At 49.0% G+C, this 21677-nt stretch overlaps 1 protein-coding gene across 1 annotated transcript in view; it reads right to left on the bottom strand.

Annotated features, from left to right (window-relative positions):
- LGMN (legumain) overlaps nucleotides 1–13720 on the bottom strand; it is a 35232-nt gene extending 21512 nt beyond the window's left edge. The window contains 1 exon segment of the mRNA XM_029060966.1: nucleotides 13617–13720. The gene's annotated coding sequence lies outside the window, so the exon portion shown is untranslated.
- Nucleotides 13721–21677: the final 7957 nt, after the last annotated feature.

Below are 21677 nucleotides of genomic sequence, written 5' to 3' on the forward strand. Positions count from 1 at the left end.
GGTCAACTAGCAGGCAAGTGGTAGAACTGGGATTAGAACCCAGGTCCTCTGATTCCCATACTCGTGCTCTTTCTACTAGGCCACACTGCTTCTCTAAGAGACAGGTGGGAATCCATACTCCTTGTAGGCAGGGAATGTGCCTACCAACTCTGTTGTATTGCACTCTACTAAGTGCTTAGAACAGCAGCGTGAAGAGCTGCTGGAGAAGAGCTTGGAGAAGAGCTTGGAGAAGAGCTTGGAGAAGCAGCGTGGCTCAGTGGAAAGAGCACGGGCTTTGGAGTCAGAGCTCGTGAGTTCGAATCCCAGCTCTGCCACTTGTCGGCTGTGTGACTGTGGGCAAGTCACTTAACTTCTCTGTGCCTCAGTTCCCTCATCTGTAAAATGGGGATTAAGACTGTGAGCCCCATGTGGGACAACCTGATTCCCCTATGTCTACCCCAGCGCTTAGAACAGTGCTCGGCACATAGCAAGCGCTTAACAAATACCAACATTATTATTATTAACAGTGTTCTGCACACAAGGAAGCACTCAATATGACTGATTGAAACTGAACAGTAGTGGGGCACTCATGAGATAAAGGAATGATACCCCACTTAGCAGATGCCTGAAGGGAGGAGGTGAGTGTGTAAGTCCAAGCTCTTGGTTAGCCCCAAAATGTCTTGAGGAAAGGAAGTGTACTGGAAGTGGATACCACTAATTCCCCTTCCAAGCCTAACCCAGAAACCCCAATATCAGCACCCTCAACTAATGTTTACACATGGTATTTCAGGCTTTTCCACTTTCCCGCCCACCATCCCTAACCCACTCCATCCTAGGAGCCTCAGAGCAGAGTCTAATCAGGTTGCTAGTTGGGCAAAAGAGGTCAAAAGGAACCACCTGCAGACACTGCTGTCAATCAATGGGGCCTTGAAGCCAATTAGGAGACACACGCCCGGGTGCAGGTGCAATTTCACTGAAAAAATGGACAGCCTCAATCTGATACTCTTCATCCTTTGTGGACTGAACTGTGACAGGACCAAACTGCCTTAATGCTCCTATTTCCTTGATCTTTTGCAGTATTTTTTTTTATGAACTATGGAGAGAACTGTTCCAGATGGACTCAGTTTGCCAGTCTCAATATCCTTGGTGTCCCTTTGTCACTCAAGGTTCGCACCTGGTGTTACATACACACTGGAAATTTTAGATAGGAATGGACAAACACGATGTCCACACAATAGCTAGTGCAGCCAGAGTTCTTGTTAATGAGCAAACAGTGATACACGGGTCAGGTATTTGACACAGTTTGCCGAAGCTGGTTTAGCCTTATTAGATGCCTGGCAAAGGTAATGGTAAATTTATCAACACGGTACTGTGAGATTCACAGGAGGAAATCTCTTGGTGTTTTTTGTGGAGGCACTGTTTGAGTTGTTTCTCTTGTAGTTCCCAGGAAAGGAAAAGGCAGGATTTGAAGAAGAAAGTGATTTATGCACCAAGCACTACCTTAGAATTCAGGAAACTCTGAACTGTCCTGTCCCACATCTACCCAGGACTTACTCTCTGTTCCTGGAGCAGATCATTTAACATTTTCTAGGATTACCTTATTTGGGGAATGGGAACGCATTACAGAAGGGATATTGTGAGGACTACTAACTGTAGTTATGTTATTTTGTTAACTTTCAAAGGTGGGGTCTTGCAGAAGAAATACTGTGTACAATAACCCCAGTTGCAGACCTCTGCGGGTAACCGTGGCAAGACAAGTATTTTTTTTTCTGTGGCTATCTACCACAGGAGATGTCTGCTTACTCTGGGTTTTATTATATTACTTTCACTTCCCACCTCCCACCTGCACAAGCCTATATGTTTCTTCATTTAGTGTTATCCGGGGTTTGTCAGGGATGGTCTCTTTATAGCAATTTTTCCTGCCCAACTTAATCACTACACTATAATTTCATAATTCACTTCTCTAACAAGCAGTACTAAGGCCCATCTAGCCCAGGAGTCTGTCTCTAACAGTGTCACCAAATAATTCTTGGAGGAAAAGTATAATCGTGGCCCTTCTTGACATCATGATCATGGTTATGGTTGTCCCAAGTATCACCCCTAACTTTCCCTCCAATGATCTAGCACAGATGTACTTATGGGTATTTTCTGCTCTTATAACTTTCTGTGGTAATGAATCCCACAGGCTTAGCGCCCACTATAGCATCCAAACACCCACACTCCATTTTCAAGTGAAATGTTAGGTGGAGGGTAACCACAAATGATGGGTTACAAGGTTAATTAAAAAAAAAATCAATTTTTTTTTTCTTATTCGAAACAGGAACTATTACTACAGGGCTAGGAGCAAACCTAAAGAGAATTTCAGCTGGTGGAAGAAATTATGTGAGACTTTTTTGCAGTGCACAACAAATTTATGCAATTGTGATGGTGCTGGTAGACTTTTTCTATCACTTGTTTCCTATTTAGTATTTTTTCTTTCCTTTGGATTTAACCGAGGCACCAAGACTTTTATTCCTGATCATTTATAAATGAGGTAAAATTATTCACCTCGTGGCGTGATTTCCAATTGGCGTTCTGAGAACTCTGAATATTAATATTGTGGGATCCTCCAGTGGGTGGAAATCCTAATTTCCCCACCTAGAATGAGGGTGCTTGGTTGAAGGCCCTCCCTCTGGGAGATGAAACCCGAGGTGATGGGAGCTGGGAGATGAGGGTGTGGGGTGGCGGGAGCCAGGAGAAGAGCGTCCAGAGGCGGAGGGAGCTGGGAGATGAGGGAAGAGGGGTGGTGGGAGCTGGTAGATGAGGTTCAGGGGAAATGGGAACTGGGCTGCCGAGTAGGTCCGATCCTATCTCTTGCTGCTAATGAAAATAGACACAAATCCAGCATGTCACCCTAGACACCAAACTGGCAGAGAAGAAGGCCCATGGCCCAAGGCTCAGTGCTTTTTTCAGATCCAGTTTGGTGCCGGGGCAGAGGAAGAATAGTGTTAACAGGACTGCTTGGCTGCATCAGCCCTCCTGGCACCCCACTGTTGCCTGGCTCCCCATCCCCAGAGGCTTGCCAATTTCAGCAGGCCGGCCTGAAAGTGTAGAAGATGTTCAGGTTTGTATCTTGGAAATGGGGGATGTGCGCAGTTTCTCAATGCGAGCTTCCCCTAACAAACTTTTCAGCAAGTGGCACATATTTAAAACACCCTTTCAGCCACAAAAACCTTATTTGTCACCCGCTCAGATGATTAATTTTTTGAATGGTATTCGTAAAGCACTCACTATGTGCCAGGCAGTGTCCTAAGCGATGGGTAGATCCAGACTAATCAGTTGGGACACAGATCCCTGTCCCATATGGGGCTCACAGTCTTCAACCCTATTTTACAGATAAGTGAGGCCCAGAGAAGTGAAGTGACTTGCCCAAGATTATAGAGCAGACAACTGGAGTAGCAGAGATTAGTATCCAAGTCCTGACTTCCAGGCCCATGCTGTATCCAATCGGTAGGTTCTGTGAGTAACAGAAACAGTTGTAAAAATTGTGGCATTGGTTAAGCATTTCCTATGTACCACGCTCTGTTCTTACTGCTGGGGTGGATTCAAGAAAATCGGCTTGAACACAGTCCCTGCCCTATCTGGGGCTCACAGTCTTTAAACCACAACCTAAAAACCTGCACGGACTGTATATTCGAAACTCTAGCCGCCCCTTCCCGATGGCCCAAGTGATGACGCTGATGGTAACTGTTATCTGACCCCTGTGGCCAGTTGGACCAAAAGGGAATTTGGACTTCCCTCTTCAGAGGCCGGCTGGGCTCGCACAGATGCATGAGAGCTGCTGGAACAGGCAGGACTGAGCCACAGCCTCTTGCCCCTCCCTGCGCTGGCCTAAATCCTGACCTTTTAGCACAGATGTTTCAGGAGGGGCCCTGAGCCCAGCCCAAATTCAGGAGGGTTCTTGAGGTCTTGGGCCAATGCAGGGCCACCACTTCTCTCGGAATGCACATCCTCAGTATGTATTTTGGCTAGGACACTTGGTGAATTAGGGAGTATTTGGCTGGTGACATGATCCTGTTTTGGATACAGCGCAATGCAGTGTTGGAAATAGAGAGCCAAGGAGAGAGAGAGGGTGTGTGTGTTTGTGTCATCTGAGCTGGGGGAGTATTACAGTGCGAGTTTTCTTTAACATGGGGTTTTGCCAGAACACTACCCTGGTGTTACAGGAGAGTTGAATGTCAACGGATTCAGGACCCAGGGGCTTACCCAAGCTTATGCAGAGCTCTTTCAGGGATGCAGGGAGAGCAGACTCAGGTTTCTAAAAGTGGGCCCCTGCCAAAAGGGAGTGCTCCGTTGCTTAAAGGGCAATCCAGGACTCCTCAATCCTTCCTCCTCTTAGCCTCCAGCCTCATCACAGAGGTGCCATCCCCTCACTACATGGAGTCCCTCGAGGCTCATTTCTGGGACCTCGTCTATTCTCCATCTGCACCCACTCCCTTGGAGAACTCATTCACTCACTTGGCTTCAACTACCATCTTTATACAGACGATCCCCAAATCTACACCTCTAGCCCTGATCTCTCTCCTTCTCTGCAGCCTCCTCCTGCCTTCAAAACATCCCTATTTGGATAATAACGATGGCATTTGTTAAGCACTTACTGTGTGCCAGACACTGTCCCAAGCATTGGAGTGGACACAAGGAAAACAAATTGGACATAGTACCTGTCCGACATGGGGCTCACAAGTCTCAATCCCGATTTTACAGATGAGGTAACTGAGGCCCAGAGAAATGAAGTGACTTGCCAAAGATCACACAGCGGACAAGTGAAGGAGCCGGAGTTAGAACCCAGGTCCTTCGGACTCTCAGACCTCCTCTGTATCCACTAGGCCATGCTGCTTCTCATTTTCCCACCCCAACCCTGTCCTGTCCCTGCTCCTATCACTGTAGACTCTGTTGTAATAATAATAATGTTGGTATTTGTTAAGCTCTTACTATGTATTCCTCCAAATGCTTAACACAGTGCTCTGCACACTGCAAGTGCTCAATAAATGCTATTCACTGACTGACAAGACAACCAAACACCCCCCGCCCCGCCTCACAAGACCGCAACCTTGGCCTTATCCAAATCATCACTCAACTCATCACTCATTCAGTGTCGCTAGATCTTGTCAGTTCAACCTTCACAGTACTGCAAAAATCCACCTTTTCCATCCAAACTGCTACCACAATGATCCAAGCACAAATCCTACCTTGACTACTGCACTAGCCTCCTCGCTGACCTCCCGGCCTCCCGTCTCTCCCTATTCCAGTCTGTACTTCACTCGGCCGCCCAGATCATTTTTCTTTAAAAATATTCCGTCTATGCGCCTCCCCTACCCTCCCAACCACTCCTTAAGACCTGCAGTGGTTGCCCATTCACATCCACACCGAACAGAAACTCCTCACCGCTGGCTTTAGAGCACTCAGTCACCTTGCCCTCTCCTAGCATACTGCCCTGATTTCCTACTATAACCCAGCCTGCACACTTTTCTCCTCTAATGCCAACCTATTCACTGTACCTCCATCTTGTCTACCTCGCCGCTGATCCCTCCCCCAGTTCCTGCCTCCGGTCTGCAGCTTGCTCCTCCATACCTGACAGACCCTCACTCTCCTCACCTTCAAAGCCTTATTAAAGTCACATCTCCTCCAAGAGGCCTTCTCCGACTAAGCCCTTATGCCCCTATTCCTTCTCCGTTCTGCACCGTCCTGGCATTTGGGTTTGTGCCCTTTATTCACCCCTCCTTCAGTCCCACAGCGTTTACTTGTGTATTGATCATTTCTTTGCTCTTTGGCAAACAACTCTTGTACTGTACACTCCCAAGCACTAAGTACAGTGCTCAATAAATACCACTGATTGATTGATTCCTTTCTTACCCGACGACTATTCCCAGCCACCTCCTGCTCTCCTCCCCCTCTCATTTTGGCAGGAGGAAGAGAAGACCTTCTCCCAGCCCTCTCTGAGGCAAGGTGCTCAAATATCACTTCATCCCCCGTATTCAGAGTTGTTGGGAACTGTGGTGCAACAGCCCAGTGGATTGGAAATTCCTGTAACAGACATCTGAGGTCCTTCTTGAAAAACCACCAATTTTCTCTTTCCTACAGAGAAGTCACTTGACTCTGTAGTGGGGAAAAGCTTCAGTGTCCTCATTTAAACAGCTGGATAAACTGAAGCAGGAAGGCTGAAGTGATTTGTCTTACACCATATGGCAAAACTGGCCTAGAATATATCTCCTTTTCTGCCTTCCTCCTTCTCTCTCCACTGCTTAGATATTCCTTCTTCCTGGAGAGTCGCTACTAGATCTGCTGTCTCCATCAATTAAGCAATCAGTGGGATTTACTGAGCAGTCACAGTGTACAGATCACGGGCTTGGGAGTCAGAGGCCGTGGGTTCGAATCCCAGCTCTGACACTTGGCAGCTGTGTGACTGTGGGCAAGTCACTTCACTTCTCTGTGCCTCAGTGACCTCATCTGTAAAATGGGGATTAAGACTGTGACCCTCATGTGGGACCACCTGATTACCCTGTATCTACCCCAGCGCTTAGAACGGTGCTCTGCACATAGTGAGCACTTAACAAATACCAACATTATTATTATTACGGAAATAAGCACTGGGGAGAGAACAATAGAGTTGGTAGACAAGGTCCCTGCCCATTTGACCTGCTGGTTTAAGTGAAAAGAGCCCAAAGAACCCAGGATTTGTCTTGTTAAGGTGTATGGTAAATATGTGGCTTTAATCTCCTTTCCCTTCCCTACCCATTGGCCTATTGACCCACATCCCTGCCCTTCAAGCATGAGGGTAGCTGATTAAATCTGGTAACCTGCAGCCCATGGCTTTTTATGGGGGCTTTTGAGCTCCCTCCCAGAAGGCAGGCTGATGTCACAGGTGCCCTCATCCTCCTGCCTTCCAGAGGGAGGCCGAGCTCCATCCCTAGAGGAGCAGAGGCTTAGGCAGATCAAGTCAAGCAGCATGTCCAGGGTTCCCACTCCAGGGTTTGGGGGGCCTCGGGGTGGGGAGGTGGGGTGGCTTTAAACCCCACAACCAGTCCCTCCACCCATCTGATGCCCTCCACCCAATCCCGACTCGTATCATGAATGTCAGGAAGGTTGTGGAGGTTCAAACAGAGCAGGGCTGAGCTGCCCGAAGAGTTGAAGAATACAGTTATTTTCTACTGTGGTTGTTTCCAAATGGTAAGCAACCACATTTTTTCACTTTTTCCCCCCCACATATATCTGTTTTCCCCTCCCCTCTCACTGTCGGCCAGGATCAGTGGCAGAACCAAGCTCCACATAGTCTTCCCCAAATTGGTATTCCATCTAATACAGCGTTTGTACAACGTGGTACTCTATCTAGTACTGTGTTTGTGATTCCTTTCAGCTCAAGGTGTCACTCTCCACTTCTCGACCAGATTCGAAACTCGCAGTGGGCAGGGAAAGTGTTTATTGTTATAGTGTACTTTCCCAAGTGCTTATTACAGTGCTTTGCACAGGTAAGTGCTCAGTAAGTACAACTGAAAGAATCCGCCTATTATAGTATCAGTTCCTCAGTGGCAGATGTCTTCTCTAACTACATTGTATATTCAAGCCATAAAAAGCAATGCATTGTGCTTAATGCAAAATCAGGATTTGCTATTTGGGGTGGGGAGTTCGTATTTTGAGAGAATGGAAGGGCATTGCCTAGGCCAAATCTGGTCAATGGATTCTGTAGCCCAGGCCTAAACGGAATCCAGCCGGGATGAGATGAGCTCATACGCAGTGTCGGTAGCCACCATATATATTAAATTTCTATTATGGGCACCTTGCCACTTTATACAAGTACAGGAACAGCACTTTGTAAAACAGAGGAGCCCACCGGGCAACTATCTCTCAATAATGTCCTGTTTATGTTCAGAGAAGTATTCAAAATGTCCTTCAAGATCACTCAAATGAAGATAAAGCATTTTGTATTTACTTGTGAATAACACTGTGCTAGTGCTGCCCAGAGTTTAAACCAATCATAACGTGCCTTCTAGGAAACTCACAACCAACATGTCGTAATTAAAGAATATTTAGCGTCACCTTGCAATGTCGCAGCACAAACCAAGGAAGCCACGATGATAAAACGGTACACTATTTTTTAACCTTATTTGAGAATCCTGACTGAAAACGTCTTCTTTGGAATTAACACCCGAATTTGAACACTTAGTGGTCACAATCCTGAACCATGGCTGGAAGCAAACAGTAAAATAGAAAGAATTTTGTCAAAACAAAAACTACTAAGAACTCAAGTCTTCGGCACAAGGACAAAATTTCATAGGAGGGCTAATTGATCTTCCAAATAACTTTCGATTTCTTTTATCTTTTGGTATTTGTGTTTTAACACTAAAGTGACTTTCTAGGTCATCAGCAGACACATGATTTACAGTAGTTTGTGTTTTGCATTATCCTTAGTAGTCATGACCTTATGTGTTATGACTGTTAAAAGAGTTTAAGGCTGTTGGTTTTTAATATAAAATACAATGTAACTATTGGAAGACATTAATAAAAACAACTAGTTAGAGGTTTTTCATGTAGTGGCTTTGTAAACACCCAAATCTTTCAAGCTCTAAACTGGAACAGGGAAGAAAGCCCTTTGAATGTGTGTAACAAGTCAACATTTCACTTCCCCTGCACTGCAATGTCTCTAGCCTTCATGCGTGACCCTTAAGACTTTAAAAAAACATTCAATTTTACTTTTAAAATCTGGGCTCTGATTTGATCTAGATTAGTCAGCAGGCTCATTATTCCCCATGAAAAACAATCATCCTGGCTTTTCTTAAAAGCATCTGAATAGATGAAAACTCACATGTGACAACACATGGTTGGGCATTAATTAATGCTTGACCTGAAGAAGCCTGGCTTTAAAGAGCACAGGACTTTGAGAAGCAGTGTGGCCTGGGGTCAGAACACGGGCCCGGGAGTCCGAAGAACCTGGGTTCTAATCCTGCTTCTGCCGCTTATCTGCTGTGTGACCTTGGGTGAGTCACTTCTCTGTGGCTCAGTTTCCTCATCTGTAAAATGGGGAACTAAATACCACTTCTCACTCCTCCTTAGACTGGGAGCCCCATGTAGGATATGGACTGTGCCCAATGTGATAATCTTGAATCTACCCCAGCACTTAGAACAGTGCTTGGCACATAGTAAGCCCTTAATAAATACTGTTATTAAATAGGAGTCTGGAGACCTGGGTTCTAATCCCAGCTCTGTCACTTGCCTGTTGTGAGATCTTGGCCAAGTCACTTAACCTCCCTGTGCTTTTTCATCTATACAGTGGGGGACTAAATACCAGTTCTCACTCCTCCTTAGACTATGAGCCCGTGGGTATTAAGGACTGTGTCCTATCTAACTCCATTTACCCCAGCATTCAGCACAGTGCTTGGAACAGAGGATGCACTTAAATACCACAATTATTATTACAGACACATAACTCTATTAAAGTTAAGTCCATTAGAGATATCACCACCAGGTTAGCCAAACCACCACGACCCAGCCTTCATTCGTGGCTCAGTGGAAAGAGCAGGGGCTTGGGAGTCAGAGCTCATGGGTTCGAATCCCGGCTCTGCCACTTGGCAGCTGTGGGACAGTGGGCAAATCGCTTCACTTCTCTGTGCCTCAGTTACCTCATTTGGAAAATGGGGATGAAGACTGTGAGCCTCACGTGGGCCAACCTGATGACCCTGTCTCTCCCCCAGCGCTTAGAACAGCGCTCTGCACATAGTAAGCGCTTAACCAACACCAACATTATTATTATTAAAATGGGGATGAAGACTGTGAGCCTCACGTGGGCCAACCTGATGACCTTATATCTACCCCAGCGCTTAGAACAGCACTGCACATAGTAAGCGCTTAACCAACACCAACATTATTATTATTATTAAAATGGGGATGAAGACTGTGAGCCTCACGTGGGTCAACCTGATGACCTTGTTATCTCCCCCAGCGCTTAGAACAGTGCTCTGCACATACTAAGCACTTAACAAATACTAACATTATTATTATTCATTCCTTTTTCCATTCCGAAACTTCTGACCTTTCCTTATCAGTCTCACACATCCCCCAGACGATGAAAACCTAGCCATCCGGCTAAGACCATCCCCCCCCACCAAACCACCACCCGCAAAATACATTTCGCAAAAAAATGACAGCATCAAGGTACCACTGGGAGGTAACCGGCCCAACCCGGGGCTACGGGAGGCTCTCACTGGGGGCCGAGGTTTTGGAAAGGGGCAGAAAAGTCAGCTGTGTGACCTTGGGCGAGTCACTTCACTTCTCCGCGCCTCAGTTACCTCATCTGTTAAAATGGGGACTGAGACCGCGAGCCCCACACGGGGAAGGGACCGTGTCCAACCCGACTTGCTCGTATCCACCCCAGCGCTTAGTACAGTGCCCGGCACATAGAAGGCACTTAAATGCCACCATTTTTATTATTATTACATGGGGCAAGGGGCTGAGTAGGAGAAGCAATGTGGCTTAGTGGAAAGAGCACGGACTTGGGAGTCGGAGGTCGTGAGTTCTAATCCTGCCACTTGTCCGCTTTGTGACTTGGGGCAAGACACTTGACTTCTCAGTTCCCTCATCTGTAAAATGGGGATGAAGCCTGTGAGCCCCACGGGAGACAACCGGCTTATCTCGTATCTACCCCAGGGCTTGGAACAGTGCTCGGCACATAGTAAGCGCTTAACATATACCATTATTATTATTCATTCATTCAATCGTATTTACCGAGCGCTTAGGGCGGGCAGAGCACCGCGGCGTGGTTCAGTGGAAAGAGCCCGGGCTTGAGAGTCAGCGGTCATGGGTTCTAATGCCGGCTCTGCCACTTGTCAGCTGTGTGACTTTGGGCAGGTCACTTCATTGTGCCTCAGTGACCCCATCTGTAAAATGGGGATTAACACTGTGAGCCCCATGTGGGACAACCTGATCACCTCGTATCCCCCTCCCAGTGCTCAGAACAGTCCTTCGCACACAGTAAGCACTTAACAAATGCATCATTATTATTACTAAGTGCTTGGAAAGGACCATTCAGTAACAGAAAGAGACGATCCCTGCCCAACAACAGGCTCACCGACTAGAAAGGGGGAGAAGGGGGAGGGGAAGAACTGCTTTAACTAGTATCGCATCTGTAAAATGGGGATTAACTGTGAGCCTCACATGGGACAACCTGATGACCCTGTATCTCCCCCAGCGCTTAGAACAGTGCTCGGCACCTAGTAAGCGCTTAACAAATACCAACATTATTATTATCTTCCCCGAAAGCTAAGAGCAGTGCTTGGCACAAGGTAAGCGCTTACTGGGGGCAGGGACTGTCTCTCTTTCTTTTATTACTGCATTGTACTTTCCAAGCATTTAGTACAGTGCTCTGCGCCCGGTAAGCGCTCAATAAATACGATTAAATGAATGAAAGTACCAAGATGATGATCGATGATGATTATGAGGAGCGGGGAACAGTGTCCCTCCCCAAAGGGCAACAGCCGACTGTGAGCCCGTTGTGGGGCAGGGATTGTCTCTCTCTGTTGCCGAACTGTCCATGCCAAGCGTGGCTCAGTGGAAAGAGCCCGGGCTTGGGAGTCCGAGGTCGTGGGTTCTAATCCCGGGCTCTGACTCTTGCCAGCTGCGTGACTTTGGGCAAGTCCCTTCACTTCTCTGGGCCTCAGGGACCTCATCTGGAAAATGGGGATGAAAACTGTGAGCCCCACGTGGGACAACCTCATGGCCTTGTATCCCCCAGCGCTTACAACAGTGCTCTGCACATAGTAAGCGCTTAACCAATACCACCATTTATTTTTTTTTTTTAGTCCAGTGCTCTGCACACAGCGCTCGATAAATGCGACTGAATGAACGAATGAAAGGATGCAGGGACCCACAGACATGGACAATCGTCCACAAACACACCCAGGCCCAGAGAGTCAGGAAAGGCCCGGCCTCATCTCACCACTAATGGCTTTGTTTTCCAAATCCCCATGGGGAAAGCCAGAATCCCATTGCTGATCCACAGTCCCCGATGTCCGGCCTCCCCCCTGGCCCGCCTGATGACCCTGTCTCTCCCCCAGCGCTTAGCACAGCGCTCTGCACCTAGTCAGCGCTTAACAAATACCAACATTATTATCAACTCCCCCAGCGCTTAGCACAGGGCTCTGCACCTAGTCAGCGCTTAACAAATCCCAATATTATCATTATGATTGCATGGGACCCCCTGATGACCCCGTCTCTCCCCCAGCGCTTAGCACAGCGCTCTGCACCTAGTAAGCGCTTAACAAATACCAACATTATTATCTCCCCCAGCGCTTAGCACAGCGCTCTGCACCTAGTCAGCGCTTAACAAATACCAACATTATCTCCCCCAGCGCTTAGCACAGTGCTCTGCACCTAGTCAGCGCTTAACAAATCCCAACATTATCATTATGATTGCATGGGACCCCCTGATGACCCCGTCTCTCCCCCAGCGCTTAGCACAGTGCTGTGCACCTAGCAAACGCTGAACAAATACCAACCTTATTATTACTATTCTTCTCTGTGCCTCAGTTCCCTCATCTGTAAAATGGGGATGAAGACTGTGAGACTCACGGGGGGGGGGGGGGCACCTGATGAGCCCGTCTCTCCCCCAGCGCTTAGCACAGCGCTCTGCACCTAGTAAGCGCTTAACAAATACCAACATTATTATCTCCCCCAGCGCTTAGCACAGCGCTCTGCACCTAGTAAGCGCTTAACAAATACCAACATTATTATTACATGGGACCCCCTGATGACCCTGTCTCTCCCCCAGCGCTTAGTACAGTGCTGTGCACCTAAGCAGCGTGGCTCAGTGGAAAGAGCACGGGCTTTGGAGTCAGGGCTCATGAGTTCGAATCCCAGCTCTGCCACTTGTCGGCTGTGTGACTGTAGGCAAGTCACTTAACTTCTCTGTGCCTCAGTTCCCTCATCTGTAAAATGGGGATGAAAACTGTGAGCCCCACGTGGGACAACCTGATTCCCCTATGTCTACCCCAGCGCTTAGAACAGTGCTCGGCACATAGTAAGCGCTTAACAAATACCAACATTATTAGCAAACGCTGAACAAATACCAACATTATTATTGCATGGGACCCCCTGATGACCCTGTCTCTCCCCCAGCGCTTAGCACAGTGCTGTGCACCTAGGAAGCGCTGAACAAATACCAACCTTATTATTACTATTCTTCTCTGTGCCTCAGTTCCCTCCTCTGTAAAATGGGGATGAAGACTGTGAGCCTCACCGGGGGGGGGGGGGGGGCACCTGATGAGCCCGTCTCTCCCCCAGCGCTTAGCACAGTGCTCTGCACCTAGTCAGCGCTTAACAAATCCCAACATTATTATTCTTATTACATGGGACCCCCTGATGGACCTGTCTCTCCCCCAGCGCTTAGCACAGGGCTGTGCACCTAGGAAGCGCTGAACACACCCCAACATGACTTTGATGATCCCCATTTTCCAGAGGAGGTCAGTGAGTCCCAGCGCGGTGAAGGGACTTGTCCCTGGGCTGGGGAGGCGGGATTCGAACCCACAACCTCTGCCTGCCCAGCCCGGGCCCTCCCCACTGAGCCACCCTGCCTGACCCCTGACCCCCGGGGGGGGGGGACATTGGCCTACCCTCCAGGCAGCTCCTCGGGGGGGAGGGGATGATGCCGGCCGCCTCCTCCCGGACGGCCTCCGGGCTGCTCGCACTGATTGAAGCTGCGGCCGCCCCGCAGCCGGGGACTATGAGCAGCGGGGGGGCGGGCTCCCACCGGCCTCCCTTCCACCATTGGTCGTCCTCCTCCGACGGACGGCGCCGCTGCCCAATGGGAGAGCGGGGGCGGGGTTAGAGCTGGGGGGGGCGGGCCCCCACCAGCCTCCCTTTCACCATTGGTCATCCTCCTCCGACGGACGGCGCCGCTGCCCAATGGGAGAGCGGAGGCGGGGTTAGAGCTGGGGGGGCGGGCCCCCACCGACCTCCCTTTCACCATTGGTCATCCTCCTCCGACGGACGGCGCCGCTGTCCAATGGAAAGGCGGTATTAGAGCGGGAGGCGGGCCACGACCGACCTCGTCGATACCATTGGTTGGCTCGCGCCGACGGACGGCGCCGCTACCCAATGGGAGAGCGGAGGCGGGGCGAGAGCGGGGGGCGGGCCACGACCGGATTCGCTGTGGCCATTGGCCACCCCCTGTCGACGGGCGGCACCGCTTTCCAATGGGAGGGAGGGGGCGGGGCTAGAGCGGGGAGACCACCAATCCTGGCCAGGCAGCGCGCTGGGGGCCCGGGGGGGGGAGGGAGGGGGAGGGAGGAGGAGGGGAAAGAGGGGGAAGGGAGAGGGAGGAGAAGGGGAGGGGCAGGGAGGAGGGGAGGGGGGAGGGGAAAAGGGAGAGGGAGGAGGGGAGAGGGCAGGGGAAGAGGAGGAGGGGGAGGAGGGGGGAAGGGAAGAAGGGGGAGGGGAAGAAGGGGGAGGGGGAAGGGTGGAGGGGAACAAGAGGAGGGGGAGGGAGGGGGAGGAGGGGGAAGGGAGGAGGGGGAGGAGGAGGGGGTGGGGGAAGAGGAGGGGGAGGAGGAGAGGGAGGAGGAGGGGAGAGAGGGAAGGGGGGAGGAGGGGGGAGGAGGGGGGGGGAGAGGAGGGGGAGGAGGAGGGAGGGGGAGGAGGGGAGAGAGGAGGATGGGGGAGGAGGAGGGGACAGGGGGAAGGGGGGAGGAGGAGGGGGGAGGGAGGAGGGGAGGGGGAGGAGGGGGAGGATGGGGGAGGAGGAGGGGAGAGGGGGAAGGGGGGGAGGAGGGTGGAGGAGGAGGGGGGGCAGGGGAAGGTTTCCTCACCTGATCAGGCCTGAGGGAGCCCATGTGGGTGGAGCTTCATACAGCCCCCCTCATAATAACAATAATAATAACAATGTTGGGATCTGTTAAGCGCTTACTAGGCGCCAAGCCCTGTTCTCAGCGCTGGGAGAGCTACGAGGTTGTCCCAAGTGAGGCTCCCAGTCTTCATCCCCATTTTCCAGATGAGGTCACTGAGGCCCAGAGAAGTGAAGTGGCTTGCCCGAGATCACACAACTGACAAGTGGCAGAGCTAGGATTAATATGATAACGTTGGGATTTGTTAAACCCTTACTATTCATTCAATAGTATTCATTGAGCGCTTACTATGTGCAGAGCACCGTACTAAGCGCTTGGGATGTACAATTCGGCAACAGAGAGAGACAATCCCTGCCCATTGACGGGTTTACAGTCTATGTGCCAAGCACCGTCCTCAGCGCTGGGGAAGCTACAAGGTAACAGGGTTGTCCCACGTGGGGCTCACAGTCTTAATTCCCATTTTCCAGATGAGGTCACTGAGGCCCAGAGAAGTGAAGTGATTGGCCCAAGGTCACACAACTGACAAGTGGCGCAGCCGGGATTAGAACCCACGACCTCGGACTCCCAAGGCGGGGCTCTTTCCACTGTTCCATTTGTTAAGCGCTTACTATGTGCCAAGCACTGTTCTCAACGCTGGGATAGCTACGAGGTAATAATGTTGGTATTTGTTAAGCGCTTACTATGTGCCGAGCACTGTTCTAAGCGCTGGGGTAGACACAAGGGAATCAGGTTGTCCCACGTGGGGCTCCCAGTCTTCATCCCCATTTTACAGATGAGGTAACTGAGGCACAGAGAAGTTCAGTGACTTGCCCACAGTCACACAGTCACGAGGTAATCGGGTTGTCCCACGTGGGGCGCACAGTCTCAATCCCCCATTTACAGATGAGATTCCTGGGGCACGGTGAAGTGAAGCGACTTGCCCAGGGTCACCCGGCAGACAAGCGGCCAAGCCGGGATTAGAACCCATGACCTTCTGACTCCTAGACCCGTGCTCTATCCACTGCGCCATGATTTACTGAGAAGCAGCGTGGCTCAGTGGAAAGAGCCCGGGCCTGGGAGTCCGAGGTCGTGGGTTCTAATCCCGGCTCCGCCGCTTGTCAGCTGTGTGGCTTTTGGGCACGTCGTTTAGCTTCTCTGTGCCTCAGTTACCTCATCTGTAAAATGGGGATGAAAACTGGGAGCCCCACGTGGGACAACCTGATCACCTTGTATCCCCCAGCGCTTAGAACAGGGCTCTGCACATAGTAAGCGCTTAAATACCACTATTATTATTACTGAGCACTTGCTGGGTGCCAAGCACTGTACTAAGCGCTTGGGAGAGTACAATATAACATCCCTGCCCACAATGAGCTCAGTCTAGAGGGGGAGATAGACATTGATATAAATAAATACATAATAATAATTATGGTATTTGTCCATTCATTCAAATAAATGTTGGTATTTGTTAAGCGCTTACTATGTGCCGAGCACTGTTCAAAGCGCTGGGGTAAACACAGGGGAATCAGGGTGTCCCACGTGGGGCTCACAGTCTTCATCCCCATTTTACAGATGAGGGAACTGAGGCACAGAGAAGTGAAGTGACTTGCCCACAGTCACACAGCCGACAAGTGGCAGAGCTGGGATTCGAACTCATGAGCCCTGACTCCAAAGCCCGTGCTCTTTCCACTGCGCCACGCTGCTTCTCAACCGTATTTATTGAGCTCTGACTGTGTGCAGAGCACTATACTAAGCGCTTGGAAAGATAGAGACAATCCCTACCCAACAACGGGCTCACATTAGGCACTTTGTGCTGAGCACTGTTCTCAGCTCTCGGGTAGATACAAGGTAATCAGTTGTCCCACGGGGGGCTCACAGTCTTAATCCCCATTTTACAGATAAGGTAACTGAGGCACGGAGAAGTTAAGTAGTTTGCCTAAGGTCCCGCAGCAGAGAAGTGGAGGCGCTGTGATTAGAACCCACGTCCTCTGATTTCCAAGCCCGTTTGTAGTTGAGGAAACTGAGGCACAGAGAAGCTAAAAGACTTGCCCAAGGTCACAGAGCCAACGGACAATCATTCTCCTCCCCCTTGAAGGCCTTACTGAAGTCGCGACTCCTCCAAGAAGCCTTTCCTTCCTAGGCCCTCCTTTCTGCTTCTTCCACTCCCTTCGGCATCATCCTGCCCGGCCCCACAGTACTTATGTACACATCTCTAATTTATTTATAATATTATTATTATTAATTTTCATTCTATTATTATTTTTATTATATTATTATTCATATTTATATTATTTCTATTTATAATGGTCTCCCCCTTTAGACTGTAAACTCATTTATGGGCAGGGAATGTGTCTGTTTATTGTTGTATCGTACTCTCTCAAGCGCTTACTAAGTGATCTGCACACAGTAAGTGCTCAATAAATACGATCGAATAAATGAATGAATGAATGGGGTCAGGATTGGAACCCAGGTTCTCTTACTCCCAAGGTCCATGCTCTTTCCAATAGGCCATGCTGCTTCCAAAATTTAGAAAATGAAATGCATTTTACCCCCATTTTGAAAATAAGGAAATTGAGGCAAAGAGAAGTTAAGAGACTTGCCTAAGGTCATAAACTAAGCAAGTGGCAAAGCCAGGATTAGATTAATAATAATGTTGCTATTAAGCGCTTACTATGTGCAGAGCACTGTTCTAAGCACTGGGGTAGACACAGGGGAATCAGGTTGTCCCACGTGGGGCTCATAGTCTTAATCCCCATTTTACAGATGAGGTCACTGAGGCGCAGAGAAGTGAAGTGACTCGCCCACAGTCACCCGGCTGACAAGTGGCAGAGCTGGGATTCGAACCCATGACCTCTGGCTCCAAAGCCCGGGCTCTTTCCACTGAGCAGATTAGAAAGGGGATTAAAACCTGACTCCCAGGCCTCCCGCTCTTTCCACTAAGCTCACTGCTTTCTGTAAACTTGCTTTTAAGCAGAAAAATTCTCATTCCCGGTTGAATTGATAGTGATGACAAGGCGGTGATGGATTGACTCACAAAAGTAAGATGGTAAAAGGTTGCCCCAGGTTCTGCAGTCAGGAGCTTCCATAATCTTCTGTAGAGAAGCAGCGTGGCTCCGTGGAAAGAGCCTGGGCTTTGGAGTCAGAGGTCACAGGTTCGAATCCCAGCTCTGCCACTTGTCAGCTGTGTGACCGTGGGCAAGTCACTTCACTTCTCTGGGCCTCAGTTACCTCATCTGTAAAATGGGGATGAAGACTGTGAGCCCTACGTGGGACCACCTGATTCCCCTGTGTCTACCCCAGCGCTTAGAACAGTGCTCTGCACATAGTGAGCGCTTAACAAATACCAACATTATTATTATTATTATTAATCTTGAGGCCAACCCCTCCCATTCTTGGTATCCGACACCGTGGTCTGGAGCCCTGCAAGCCAGAGGCTTCTGTTTCCACTTAGCTCAAAAGGCTTCGTCGATTTCTCTGCACTGTGCAAGATGGAAATACGCCTAGCGTATGACTTAGAAGTTGAGTGTGGGTTTCCAACTACTTCTGAAAGTTAGGGGAAATGGCAGGGGATAATTACGGTTGATTAGTTCCAAAGTGTTAGGAATGGACAGACAGCCTGTGTTCTGCCACTTGTCAGCTGTGTGACTGTGGGCAAGTCACTTCACTTCTCGGTGCCTCAGTTCCCTCCTCTGTAAAATGGGGATTAAGACTGTGAGCCTCACGTGGGACAACCTGATGACCCTGTATCTACCCCAGCGCTTAGAACAGTGCTCTGCACATAATAAGCGCTTCATACCAACATTATTATTATAGCTCTACGAGTCCCCACCAAAACCAAAAACACCTCAGGGCCAGAGAAGGGGAGTGACACCTGATAGTGATAATAATAATAATAATATTGATGGTATTTGTTAAGCGCTGACTATGTGCCAGACACCGTTCTGAGCGCTGGGGTAGTTACAAGATAATTGGGTTGGACATAGTCCCTGTCCCACCAAGGGCTCACAGTCTCAATCCCCTTTTTACAGATGAGGGAACCGAGGCACAGAGAAGTTAAGTGACTTGACCAAGGTCACACAGCGGAAAAGTGGCAGAGTCGGGATTGGAACCTTCTGACTCCACTAGACCACGCAGTAACTCCCCAAAATAAGCAACCCCTCACTACGTGCAGACCCATAATTGCTTCCCCGACCTAGAAGGACCCTGACGGAATCCTTCAAGATGAAGGGCCTGATGTCAAGGTCGACTGACCAGAATAGCTTCCCATCACCGTGCTGTGAAATATATGCCGGATGAGACCCAGCGTTGTGGTAGATAATAGGCCTGTGGCAAAAAGCCACTGCAGATCACAACCACTGGCATGTTTGTAAATCATCTGATTACAAAAGATAGACTGTTTTGTTTTTCTTCAGCTGATAGGCACTTGGGTAAAAAAGGAACTGAGGGTCACCGGAGAGGGCAGTGGAATGGAGAAGCAGGGCTTACTTAGTTCCGCAGAGGGCGTAAAATGAAAAGGACAGTGGAATGACCATTGAGGAGACAAAGAGATCGGATCTAGCTTCAGTTTCTCCTGCCGGCCCCTTCCCCTCAGAAGTAGCCCATCCTTGGGAGCCTCCAGACCCTGTCCCAGCTAACTCTGAGCTCCCCCAGTTAACCCCAGCCCAAGGGAGGCTCCTTTCTCTGGCTCCCAAAGCTCAATGCCACGGCTCACTGAGCTAACGAGCAAAGAACTAAGGAAAACCTTGCTCACTGCCAGGGCTCCGTCGCTATTCCTTCATCCTGATGACCTCACCTCCGCTAGATCCGCTCCTGGGACTTCCACATTGCTGGATCTTGGTTCCGTAGAGGAAGAAGTCCCAGGATGGCTGTTCCCAAATGTAAATTGTGTCATCACGGCGGTCGTCGTGGGCCCGGCCAAAGGAGAGGCTGCGGCTGACCCCGCTCCAGCCAGCCCTATGCCAGCCCCACTAGCCACCGCCGGTGCCCTGCACACGCCTCCCCACTCCTCCGAACTCTCCCATGGTCACTGGGCCTCTCCATGTCAAGCAGAAACTCCTGACCATTGCCCTCAAGACTCTCCACCAGGTCCCACTCCTTCTCACGTATCCACCCTCTCACCTGCTTTTCCTCAGCTGCCACTCTGTTTTTCACGCCAACCTTCTCACTCTGCCTCATTCTCATCTCTCCCCCCCCCCCCCCCGTCACATCCAGCGGCTTCTCATCTTCAAAGTTACTTTAAAATCACATCTTCTCTAGGAGGCCTTCCATACAGCACTTACGTACATATCTATCAATGATATGTTATAAATTATTTATTCATATTAATGTCTGTCTCCCCCTTTAGACTCTAAGCTCATTACAGGTAGGGAACGTGTCACTGATTCTGTTTGTATTGTACTCTTCCTAACGCTTAGTACAGTGCTCTGCACCTAGTAATGACTCAATAAATACCATTAATTGATTGATTGATAATGAATCTCTCAGTCCTCATTTTACATCCCCCCAACTGCCATTTCGGCCCTTCCATATCAATAGACCACTTAAGTACTCACAACTTCTCCCTCACGCACAACCCTGAAGCACCTTTTACTCCTTCCTATCTGTAATTTATTTTAGGATCTGTCTCTCCTGTTAGACTGTAAGTTCCTTGAAGTTAGGAATCATGTTTACTAGTTGCAGTGTAGTCTCCCTAGTGTTTAGTGCAGTGCTCAATTGATACCATCGATCGATTGATTGTTCCTTTCAGCTCTGGACATGCTCCTTTCAAAATAGAAATATAGATCTGGAATGGATTGGGTCCTCTGATTCCCAATCCTTCATCTCTCTGCACCTGAGATTATTTTTTATTTGTTTCCATTTAAAAATGAGATTTAGAAATACATTGGCTTATATGACTCAGCGCCAGCAAGACCATTTAATTTGGACCAGTGCACCTGTGAGGATTCCATTATTATTTTCTGCACACGACATACGTTCAGGAAACACTAGCAACAGATGAAGGAAGCATCAGAAATGGGCTAGCTAACCACAAAAGCCAATGATTAGATACCAGGCTTTTGGGGTCACAATTAGCCCACAGAAAAACGAGATAAGGAGGTGCCAAGAAATTCCAGGAAAGTAAATGATTAAGAATCTCTGGCAAAGCTGCTGGAGAAACATTTTCCTTGGCTGGTCTGATTCTGATGAGTGGAAGGGAAAAGGTTAGTCACCAGACACATCATCCCCTTCACCCTGTCACATGCTCAAAAAAAAGAGGTGCATCTGCTTTTATTTTCAGGCTAACAAAGTCAGAGTTGTCCAAGAATCGCTTACTAGCCAAAAACAGAATCTGCTGACTGAGTTACTTGCTGAGCAGTGAATGCAACAAAGGTCCCTATTTCCCAGTTAGTAAAGAAGTGGGAATTCATAACAATTACCCCCGGTATGAACCTTGTCATTTAAAACCATGTATTGCGCTGCTATTTTATAGAAAGCACTGCATTTGGAGCTGAACGGAAATGCAAAATGAAGGAGCAGACCATGCAACAAAATCTAGATTCTCTCCCTCTAGACTGTAAACTCCTTGTGGCCAGGGAACATGTCTAATCTGCTCTGTTATACTGCACTTTCCCAAGTGTCTAGTGCAGAGACTGTGTCAGCCAAGACTGTTGTACTCTCCCAAGCACTTAGTACAGTGCTCTGCCCACAGTAAATGCTCAATAAATACCACTGACGGTGATGCACAATGTGTCTGCTTATTGTTATACTGTACTCTCCTAAGTGCTTAGTACAGTACTCTGCACACAGTAAGCGCTCAATAAATACAATCGATTGGTTGATTGAGTGGTCCATTGATAACAATATTTATCTCATCTT

Source organism: Ornithorhynchus anatinus, chromosome 1, assembly GCF_004115215.2.
Source record: "Ornithorhynchus anatinus isolate Pmale09 chromosome 1, mOrnAna1.pri.v4, whole genome shotgun sequence".
Lineage (NCBI taxonomy): Eukaryota > Metazoa > Chordata > Mammalia > Monotremata > Ornithorhynchidae > Ornithorhynchus > Ornithorhynchus anatinus.